Below are 11492 nucleotides of genomic sequence, written 5' to 3'. Positions count from 1 at the left end.
TTAGACACTGGCAAATAGACTATTGTTCACTGCCACCCTGTAAAGGGAAAACAGGCCTCCTAGTGATGGTGGACCAGTTTTCTAGATGGGTGGAGGCTGTCCCTGTCAAACGAGAGACTGCGCAGACAACTGCCAAATATCTCGTGACAGAAGTAATTCCCCGATGGGGACTCCCGTGTCGCATAGACTCAGACCAGGGCACACATTTTACTGGAAAAGTGTGTCAGGTGGTGGCAGACCTACTAGGGATCAAATGGGACTTGCATTGCCCTCATCACCCGCAGTCCTCCGGCATGGTGGAACGGGTGAACCGGACTTTGAAAGCTAAATTGACAAAGTACCACCTGGGAGGGATCCCCTGGGTGGATGCATTGCCCGCCGTACTGTGCAGCATCCGGGCTGGGACAAATCGAATAGTGGGGCTGAGCCCGTTTGAGGTGATCACGGGGCGTCCCATGAGACTGAGTGACTCTCCAGGACATGACAGAGTAGGCTTGAGTATACTAACTGATTCTCTGTTACAGTATTGCAAGTTGCTGACAGAGGCCACCCAAGGAGCCCGCGAGCAGGTCCTGGAGGCGTGGGGACCACCACCTGAAGGAGGGCACGACCTCATCCCAGGAGAGTGGGTGTGGATCAGGAAATTTCCTTCACAGGTTCTCCAGCCCAGGTGGGACGGACCCTACCAGATCCTGTTGACAACCGAGTCTGCGGTTCGAGTGGAAGGAAAAGATCGCTGGATCCACGCGTCACACTGCCGACGAGCCTCATCCCCAGACCCAGAATGAAATCATTTCTGTCAATAATGATAATTGTTGCTGTAGAACTATGTTCCGCAGGGATTAATGATCATCTCTCCCACAAAGGAGAACATGGAATTAATTCCTTTTTAGGCCTCTCCTATCTGACAGCTAAGAAAACCAACCAAAGTGCCTGCTGGGTGTGTGCCGCATTACCCAAATATGTACAGGGAGGACTTCCTATGGGGGCCATTCCTTGGCGTCTCGAGGAAGTCATAGGCATGATCATTTGGAGGGATAATTTAGGAGATTTTAATATGACAAACTATGGGGGTTGCCATAACACGACTTTAACCTGCACAACATTACAATATCTACAGGAGCGAGGCTTAGAGCCCACGAGTTTCACAGGCTCTTATGCTCCTAAATATAACAGAAGCCATACACCACCATACCTGACTCTAAATAAGGAACGTGAGGGAAACATATGTTTTCAGCACACTGATGGTCTGCACTTGGTTGGATGGAGTCGTTGCAACCTTACCATCGCTGCAAATATATCCACCTCTACCTTCCAAATTCCAGGATGGGATCGGCACACCCCACAGTTCGGTATAAGTTTCTTATTTTCAGAGGCATGGGGAGCGCCAAACGGAACATATTTCATTTGTGGAAAACGAGCCTACCCATGGTTGCCAGCCCAGTGGTCTGGCTCATGTTATTTAGGATATGTGGTTCCTCATATCCGTGTTCAAACCCACACCCCCTTCGGACCTAACCACAGACCACAAAGAAAATTGGCTGATTGGGAATATTATTTAGGTATAATATTTCCACAAGCCGGCATGAACTTTCTGAGTCGAGAGTTAATTCAAATGGCCTTGACTTTAGAAGAATTAGCAAATTCTACCTCATCTAGTCTGAAGGCTGTTAATGATGAGATGGTAGCCCTCAGAACAGTGGCCATGCAGAACCGACTAGCTTTAGATTATGTACTGGCGGCCCAAGGAGGAACTTGTGCAGTAATTGGCACTGAATGCTGCACATATATCCCTGATAATTCTGAGCACATCTCAGATCTGGCCCAACACATTTACAATGAGGGACAGAAATATCAGGACTATTATACTGAAAATTGGGGAATTGGATCTTGGGTAAAGTCTGTGTTTGGGGCCTGGGGCGGAACTTTTTTACAGTGTTTATTTGTAGGAATAGTATTGTTTATATGTATAATTGTAATCATCACGTGCACAAAAACATGTATCACATCTTGCCATAACCGTGGAACGTACAATGTCATGGCAATACATACCTGTTCGCCAAGAAAGGAAAGATCTGCCCTGACATTGTATGTATAAAAATAGGCTACACTGACGTATGCCATATTTTATAAGGGGGGAATGAAGAAAGATGTGAAGACAGGGGTTTGAATTTAATCTTTTCTGTAGGGGGTTTAGACTTCCAAGTCACAAACTGGGGTTTATGGCAGGAAAGGGGGTTAACTGATAAGGATTGCAGATGCCAGCTAGGAACCCCCCTGGGTGTAATGTTAAACTGACCATTTGCCCAGAACATCGTAAACTGGCCAAATACCATGAACCCCCCTCTTTACCATCGGACCGAGTGACGTCAGAAACGGAGAAGAAAACTGTATATAACCCAAAAGTTTGTAACAGTATGGGGAACAATACTTCGGTTTTGTTGTTTCTTGCGGGAAACAAGACTTCGGCTTTATTGTTCCTTGCATGCAATAAACTCATCTGTTTTACTTCATCTCGGGATCAAGAACCTTATTTCTTCTGTTACAACAATATAAAGGTGTTCTCTGTTTTCAAAGGATAGGCACTTAATTGGCTTTATGATTTGGTTTTGATTTTGTATCATTGTGTTATTAAGTTTGTGCTTTTTGTGTTTTTAACGTATCGTGAACTTATTTTTGAAACAAATGCTGACAAAGGCAAACATGGCACGCATCTGTTTATACCAGCGATTAACCAAGCACTGACTTTATTTAACAACCACACCAAAAACCAAACACAGGATCAACACACACGAGGAGACTGACGAACACGTACACACATTTAGGGTGGTAATTACCTAACAACACTCTACTTTTACAGGACTACACAGGGCACTAGAATTACTAGGACATTATTTACACAGGTAGGGTCAGCCGCTGGTCATCGTGCTGACCCTCAGACTCTTCCCGGCTACCACTCCCAGCATGCCCAGCGGTACTACGAGCGCCTAAGGGCGCTTCCTCCTTACCACCAGGCGAGGGCGTTACACTGCCCCCACCTGAAGCGTCTGGCGTCTCGCCGACGTCGAACACCCCCCTCAGGCTGTACTCGTATTCGGCCAACTGCTGCGGAACCCTGCGTGAGCGGCCGCTGCGCCACGGTGACGGCTGGAGATCCACGGACGCCCCACTATCGGCCGGCTCCGGCCCCGGCTGCTCCTCTGGAGCCTCCCCACACGGCTCCTCCTCCCGGGCCCGGTAGGGGGCCAGGCGGTCTCGGTGCAGGACCACCACTCTCCCCCGTGTTCGCAACCGGACACGGTAGCAGACCTCGCCCACCACCCCGAGTACCTCAGCGGGCCCCTCCCACGACGGCGCCAGCTTAGGGCTGAGGCCTTTGCGGCGGCGCGGGTTGTACACCTAAACCGAGTCCCCGGGCTGGAAGGCAGGCCCCCTGCAGCGCAGGTCGTAGTACCGCTTCTGCCGGACCCCCGCCTGTGTCAGGTGGGTCCGTGCAAAGCTGTGCACCCGCTGCATCCGCTGCCGCAGGTCCCACTCGTAGTCCGGTCCAGCCGGTGGTGCCGACCCATCTCCGGGCGGCGGGCCGAAGACCAGGTCCACCGGTGTTCGCATTTCCTAGCCCAGCATGAGCGAGGCCGGGGTGCACCCGGTGGATTCCTGGACCGCGGTCCGATACGCCCAGAGCGCAAGGGGGAGGTGGCGGTCCCAGTCCCGTTGGTGCCGGGACACCAGGGTGGCCAGCTGGGTGGCGAGCGTCCGATTAAACCGCTCTACCAACCCGTCGCTCTGGGGATGCAGCGGGGTGGTCCGCGTCTTAGTAATCCCCAGGCGCTGGCACACTCTGGCGAAGACCTGGGACTCGAAGTTACGCCCCTTGTCACTGTGTAACTCCTCCGGCACCCCCAGCCTGGCAAACATCCCCTCCAGCAGTGCATCGGCCACCGTGGGGGCACTCTGGTCCGGAAGGGCATAGGCCTCCGGCCACTTCGTAAAGTAATCCATGGCCACCAAGACGTAGCGGTTCCCGGCCTCGGTGCGCGGAAACGGGCCCAAAACGTCCACTCCCACCCGCTCCATAGGAGCCCCCACCTGGTGTTGTTGGAGGGGGGCCCGAGAGCGCTCGGGGGGACCCTTCTGCGCCACGCACACTGCACACGTTCGGCAGTACCGCTCCACGTCCCGGTGGCAAAGACCCCAATAAAAATGGCCTCGGAGACGCTGCAGGGTTTTTTTACCGCCGAAGTGCCCCACACCCGGCTGGCCGTGCAGCGCTCGGAGCACCGCCCCGCGGAGCGACCGAGGCACCACCAGCTGCCACCGTACCTCGCCACTGGAGGGTACCCGCCACCCCCGGCGCAGCACCCCGTCCTTTACCTCCAAGGCCTCCCACAGGGCGCAGAGGGCCTTGACGGACTTCGGGTGCGGGGCGAGCTCCTCTCGCGTAGACCGCACTCCTGCTGCCCTCCAGCGGAGCACCGGCCCCACGTCAGGATCAGCTGCCTGACGCTGCGCCAGGTCTGGCAGGCCCACCCCCAGCGGCCCCTCCCGGGCCGTGGCCGCGGCGCTCACCCCCGCCACGGTGCGGACAGCCTCCTCACGCTGCTCCCGCCGGGCGCAGTGATGGCAGTCCGCGGCCTCGCAGGGGCGCCGCGAGAGAGCGTCGGCATTGAGATGGCGAGACCCCGCACGGTGCACGACAGTGAAGTCGTACTCCTGCAGGATCTCTATCCATCGCGCCATCTGTCCCTCTGGCTCCTTAAAGTGGAGCAGCCAGGTGAGGGACGCATGGTCGGTCCTCAACCGGAACCGGGTCCCGAACAGGTACGGCCTGAAGTGGTGGACCGCCGCCATCACCGCCAGCAGCTCGCGACGGGTCACGCAGTAGTTCCGCTCAGGCCTAGTCAGAGCCCGACTATAGTAAGCCACTACGCGCTCCCCATCCGGCCCTTCCTGCGCCAACACCGCCCCCACCCCCGAGTCACGATGTAGTCCAGGGCGTCATCTATCCTCGGCAGGGGGTAGGAATCTTTCCGGGTGACCTCGTTCAGCTTGCGGTAGTTGACGCAGAACCTCCACGAGCCGTCTTTTTTTTTAACCAGTATGGCTGGCGCCGACCACAGGCTCGCGGAGGGCTCAATCACCCCCGCTGCGGCCATCTCCCGGATCTTTTCCTCGGCGGCGGTCCGCTTGGCATGGACCATGCGTCCCGGTGGGATGCGGATGGGCCGAGCGTCGCCGGTGTTGATCTCGTGTTGGACCAGCGCCGCCGCCAGGTGGCCGGCCATCTCCGCCCGGCTCCAGCCATTCGTCCGGGCCGCGAGCTGGAACTGCGCCTCATAGGTCTCCCAAGGCACCTCACCATCGTAGCGACCTGGTCGCACCCACGCCGATGGGTGTGGGAACCGCTGATCGGCTCCGGCAGGGAGAGCATCCTCTCTCCGGGGCAGCCGCCCCAATTCTACTGGCGGGACCACTACTGGGTAGCCCTGGAACTAAAGAACAGTGGAGACGCGATTAACCAAGCACTGACTTTATTTAACAACCACACCAAAAAAAAAAACCAAACACAGGATCTACACACACATGAGGAGACTGACGAACACGTACACACAGTTAGGGTGGTAATTACCTAACATCACACTCTACTTTTACAGGACTACACAGGGCACTAGAATTACTAGGACATTATTTACACAGGTAGGGTCACCCGCTGGTCATCGTGCTGACCCTCAGACTCTTCCCGGCTACCACTCCCAGCATGCCCAGCGGTACTACGAGCGCCTAGGGGCGCTTCCTCCTCACCACCAGGCGAGGGCGTTACACTATGCATAGAAAAACAGCACTACTGATGATTTTCATGGACCGATGCACACTTGTTCTGTACAACTCGAGTGATAAAGCCCTGTCTGCAAATATTGTAGAAGAAAATAAAAGGGTGAAACAACGCCCCAACCACAGGAATGGTAACAGGAAGGATCGTGTTCTTATTTGATAAGTCCTTTTGAGATGTCTTGTCAATGCACACAGGCGTTAGAGCTGAATAATTTACTTTTAGTGGTGTTTTTAAACAAAGATGGAACATGTTATTTCTATACCAGGAAGAAAGGAGCAGATTTTAACTTTAAGAGGCAAAAACGACACCTTATCAAAGCTAAAATTAATTAAAATGACATCACAACAAAAGAGTGGAGCCTTGAGTGAATAAGATTAGTTTTCATTGGATGTCTGTGTCTCCATAACTTTGTAGGTGAGAGAGAGGATTGTGACAATTTGCAAGTGCTTCTCGGAAGTGCGTTGGTGGTACAGGCGCCTTCCAAATAATTGAGTCGGGTTTGAATCCCAGCCAGTGCAAACCCAAATCTTTTCAAGATAATTTGTGGTCCGCTAACACATCTTTTGAAACACTACAACAGGTAACTCCCCGTGTGAAACATCATGAACATCTGTTAAAGCCTGAGTTTTACATACTCTAACGTAAATAAACGTTAGTGTCTCCGGTGTGTGAGCCAATTTCTCCAAAAAAATATTTGTTAGTCTGCCGGGAGGCTGTGCAAGGTGTTATAAAATAGAATTTCTAAAAGACAGGCTCCCTAAGCTTAACATCAAGGCAGAATAAATGCTGTTTTCTCTACAGAAATGCTCTTTACATTTCAGCACTGTTGCAACTCCCTTTATAAAGGGTGTGCACACGTATACTACCAAGGCATTGAAAGTTTTTTTTAATTATTGTTCCAAAAAAATGTTCCATTTGTTTTCTTTTTAATTTTGTTGATTAAAAGATTTTATTAAATGTGAAAAAAATCTGAATGTGAAAAAAGGTCAAAATGCTATTGGAAAAAAAAAAACAGTAATGTGAGGAAAGATGGATTGTGGGAGCCCCTTAACTACGCATGTCATGCTGTATTTCTCACTCATTCTACTGGGAGTGGTGCCGTCGCTTCTGGATAAAGTCTGTCAGTGGTCATTCCAGACGGGTCCGGTATGACTGCTCTTCGGCACAAGAGACAGGTGACTTGCGAGGATCCCGACAGTGTCGACTTTCTTTCAGAGCCCGGGTAGCTCAGTCGGTAGAGCATCAGACTTTTAATCTGAGGGCCCAGGGTTCAAGTCCCTGTTCGGGCGGTTGTACTGTTCTTAAGTCTATTGTGAATGTCATTCTAAATAGTCTTTTATCTTTCACTCTTCTAGCTGTACTGTGGTTATTTTAAATGTCCATTACTTGTATTTACAGTAGTGTATTTAGTGTTTCATTTCACAAACCGAAAATGTTCAAGTAGATCTTGTCACTCTACTCCACGTAATCATCTAAATTAAATCACAGTAGAGTACAGAACACGCAGTGAGGAGCTCACACAGTGAGTACTCTTGAATACGACAAGAGGAAAGGCACACTGCACATCTGTAGAACATCACGTCCGAGTTTACAGTGACGACAGAGGTTGGAAGCGACGTAGTTTTTTAATACTCGCTCGCTGAAGATCTCTCAAGAAACCTCGGTGGAGATTTAACGGGTGTCTAATAATCACGTTCAAAAAGGTGAATATAAGTTTTTTTTAACAAGGTAGCCTTAATGGCAACACGGTGTGAGTAGATCTTAAAGCAGCTGCAGACAGAGTACCCGTAATGGCAAAACAGTGGTTTGAGTTCGGCTTTTCTTATTTCTTCTGCAGAACCAGTGGTATCGGATTATACTGATCCGCATAAGAAGCGCTTTCGGTTTATGATCATTTTTATTGAGCACTGCTCTAAGTACCACAGGCCAGATGGCTGGTGGTCTAAGGCGTTGCGTTCAGGTCGCAGTTAACCCTGGAGACGTTTGTTAAAATCTCACTTCTAATAAAGAGGTCTTTCTCGTTAGAGAAGAAACGATAGAAGCCTTAAGCGGGAAAAAAATCACAACATCTCGCATTTCACGTGTTTAATGTTAACTGTCTCAGTGGTTGCCTCGCAGATTGATGGCTCTTCTCCCTCGCAGGTTGACGGCAAACTTCTTCAGAGAGGGAGTCTCCCACGCACGGCTTTTCTTTATCAAGAGCTGAGACAACAGAAACAGACTTCAAACTGACATGAATTACTTCTTGAGCGTTTATGACCGTCTTTAAAAGCTGAGAGCAGGTGAAAAAGTCTTTGGAAATGAGGAAATGACTGCTGACAGTAAACAGAGCTGACAATCAGCTGCAGACAAGTGCTCCTCGTTAGTATAGTGCTGAGTACCCACGCTTGTTGCGCGGGAGACTGGGGTACGTTTCTGTGACAGGGCGCTGGTTTAATTTTTTAACAACCTGACTTCACTTAAAAAGTGTTTACTGTGTACTACGTTTCGGACTAGTTAGTGCGGTAGAATATGGAGATCATCTCCAGCTTTGAGCTCAACTGCAACAAGAAGTCATGCTAAATGTAGTATAGTGAGTAGACATCGCGAGACAACAGAACGAGAGTAGAAGGCAGGAATATAAGGTGTAAGGGCGTGATCTGTGTAGTTAACAAAATAGTTAAAATAATATAAAAACTTCTCTAAATTTAGATACACAACATTTATGGTGACCAGAGATGAGTGCTTGACGGACTCAAAGCGAGCAGATCACTGCAGATTTTAGTTCTCTTGCTGGTAGAAACGAACTTTTGAATTTTCGGACTTTTCGTTTAGCTTGCGCCATGGAAGATATGGCAGCCGCGCCGAGAAGCTTTGCTTATGCCCAGCTTTTTCCACCGCTTCTACTGAACCTCGGAGCTCCGTATTTGTATACGGAATACAAGATATGGATGGAGTCGTACAGATTTTTTTTAAATAGCCGGTGGATCTACAGAAGCTCAGGATGCCGTGAGACGTGCTACATTACTGCACTGTATCGGGGCTTCCGTGCAGCGGATTTTCGCCAACCTCCCTGGAGAAAAAGACTGTAGCTGCCTTAGACGCTTCCTTTACACCGCGGAGAAATGTGGTTTTGGAACGGCATAAATTTAGGCAGAGAACTTAGTCTCAGGACGAATCTGTTGATGCTTTTGTGACTGCACTAAGAGAACTGGCTAAATCTTGTGACTTTGGAGTATTGGAAACTGACATGTTAAGAGATCAACTTGTGGAAAAATGTGCACATAAGAGACTATAAATTGCTGCAGGAAGAAGGGCTGACTTTAAAAAGAGCTCTTACAGTCGCTAGAATTCATGAAGCAGCTCAAGCAGAATCAAGAATGCTTTCTGACCACAGTGACAAAGTGACACTGAACGGGGCGCTCGCTCAAACTTTACAAACAAAAGCCGAGCAGCAGGACGCAGTCATGCTAGAGAAATAGAAGAACAGGAGACGGCTGACATTACATGTTACAGGTGCGGACTAACAATGCACAAAGCAGATGAATGCGGAGCGTGAACAGCAAAATGTCTACACTGCAAGAAAACAGGACATTGTGCACATGTCTGCAGAACATCACGTCCGAGTTTAAGGACAAGTATCCCTTTTATTGTTGTTGCTGCCTCCGGTTTACATTTGGCGATGTAAACCGGATTCAGAAAAAAATAATTTGAACAACCTTATTCCCATGCTTACTTGAAGGCGCGGTGGCCAAGTGGTAAGGCGTCGGTCTCGTAAACCGAAGAGCGTGGGTTCAAACCCCACCCGTGCCATTTTCATTTGTCACCGCTTTCCTTTAGTTTCAAAGTCTTAAAAAAACTCGCAATGTAGGGATCTCAATAGTAAGAGAACATAACTTTCGCCAGTGATTAGTATTCTTCCATATCCTGCCTTGTTTTTTAGTCGACAAAGCTTATCTCTCTTCACCCCATCTTCCGAATGATCGCCTCAGCATTGGGAAGGAACGTGCGCTTGGTACAGCCCCCGACTCCATGGTCTGATCACAAACAGATCTGGTGAGCTGTCAGTCAGGTTGGAAGTAACGTTTGAAAGCACTAAAAATCTGACTTAGGAACGAGAAGACCGTGTTTTTTTTTATACGAGTAAACGATAAAATAATATACTGCCTGCAAGACTATCTCAAGTTCAAGTTCAAGTCCAAGTTTATTGTCATTATACTCATACACAGGTATATGGTATAACGAAATGCTATTTAGCTAGCTCTCGGACATAAGTAGTACAAAGAAAAAAACACAACATCAATACAATTGTATAACAAAAGAAAGACAACAGCCGATGTGCAAAAAACAACAACAGGCAGTGTGCAAAACAACAAAAATGTAACAGGTTATGTGCAAAAACATGCATCAAAAGAATGAAATAAAGGGATAGAAATGATGGGGAGTGAGCTTTTGACATGTATGGTAGAGATAGATTTTCAATGTGTGTTTGGGTTTTTGGTAAGAAAGAAGGCACTGTGAGGTTCAGATCATAGGTGAGAGGTGAGGAGAGAGTGAGAGAGGCTGGGAGTTTAATAGTTTGATAGTGCGGGGGTAAAATTATTTTCGAGTCTGGTAGTCCGGACCCAAATGCTCCGGTACCGTTTTCCATGTCATGCTAAACGCCACAAATTGTGTTCGTCCAGTCGTATCTATCGCCCTAAAGTTACGGAAAATCGCATGCGACTGGTGCAATCAGCACACATTTTTTCAGGATAGTCGAGCAGTTTAAAACAGCAAATTCACAGTTTCTTATAAGCTTTGTGTTTCACTCTCCAAATAGAGGCATAGGTTCAAATCCCACTCCCGACAGTCAGGCGTTTTACCCTGTCTTTTTTACCTGCCTTTACACTGTTTCAGTCTTGTTGTGCTCACTGACAATCACAGTACGAGGAAAACGGAGAAACTGCTTAGCAAAAACATAACGGACAGAAAAAAGCTTCGTAAATACGTGAATGTGATTAGCAGCAGTAAGGTATGCATTCAAATGTTTAAGGCTGATTTATAAAAGCAGCAGAAGAAAGGTGCAGCCTTTGTGAGAATTCGCGGGTTTTTATGCTGCTTGGACTTCTTTCAAGCATATGAGGTGACCCCCGTTTTTTTTTCATTTTCAAACTTCAGAACCGAATAACAAAGAGGTTTCATGAGTGACAGCATTCCGTTCCAAATACCGTTTCCACGATGTATTCAGCGACGGGAATGAAATATTTTAATGCTGGCTCAAATGCGAGGAATTTCAGAAAAACCTGGAAAAGCAATGCTTGCAGTAAACGACAAATTTAAAGCGTGTAGTCAGCATGAACAGAACAACGCAATGCTCTGTAAAAACGATCTGAAGCCGCAATTACTCTTTTATCTCGGGCAGTTCATTCCGATACGATGTTTCCGCAGAATAAATGAAATGCCAAACTCCAAACATGTTGTTGCCATTATTATTACTCCTGCTACTGTAGTTTTAAGCTTTAATCAGAGGGTATGTAATGTTGTAAAGGGGCTGGACTACTATGTTCAGTCCAAATTCCATTATGTGAATTTATGCTTTTTTAATATAAGCATTAACAATACAATGCGTGCTCAAAAACCGTTACTTATTAGCTTAAGAAGCGGCAGTGTTTTGACAAAGTGTGGTATTCGAACAGTA

At 48.4% G+C, this 11492-nt stretch overlaps 2 non-coding genes across 2 annotated transcripts; both read left to right on the top strand.

The window, feature by feature from the left end:
* Positions 1-7049: 7049 nt before the first annotated feature.
* trnak-uuu (transfer RNA lysine (anticodon UUU)) lies at positions 7050-7122 on the top strand. Its single transcript has one exon. It is a non-coding gene; the product is annotated as a tRNA-Lys (tRNA).
* A 2431-nt stretch (positions 7123-9553) lies between these two features.
* Positions 9554-9625, top strand: trnat-cgu (transfer RNA threonine (anticodon CGU)). The gene has a single exon. It is a non-coding gene; the product is annotated as a tRNA-Thr (tRNA).
* Positions 9626-11492: the final 1867 nt, after the last annotated feature.

This window comes from Lepisosteus platostomus, chromosome 5 (assembly GCF_059453375.1).
Source record: "Lepisosteus platostomus isolate fLepPlt1 chromosome 5, fLepPlt1.hap1, whole genome shotgun sequence".
Taxonomy (NCBI): domain Eukaryota; kingdom Metazoa; phylum Chordata; class Actinopteri; order Semionotiformes; family Lepisosteidae; genus Lepisosteus; species Lepisosteus platostomus.
The sequence above is the reverse complement of the archived record's forward strand: the minus strand, read 5'-3'. Positions and strand labels throughout refer to the sequence as shown.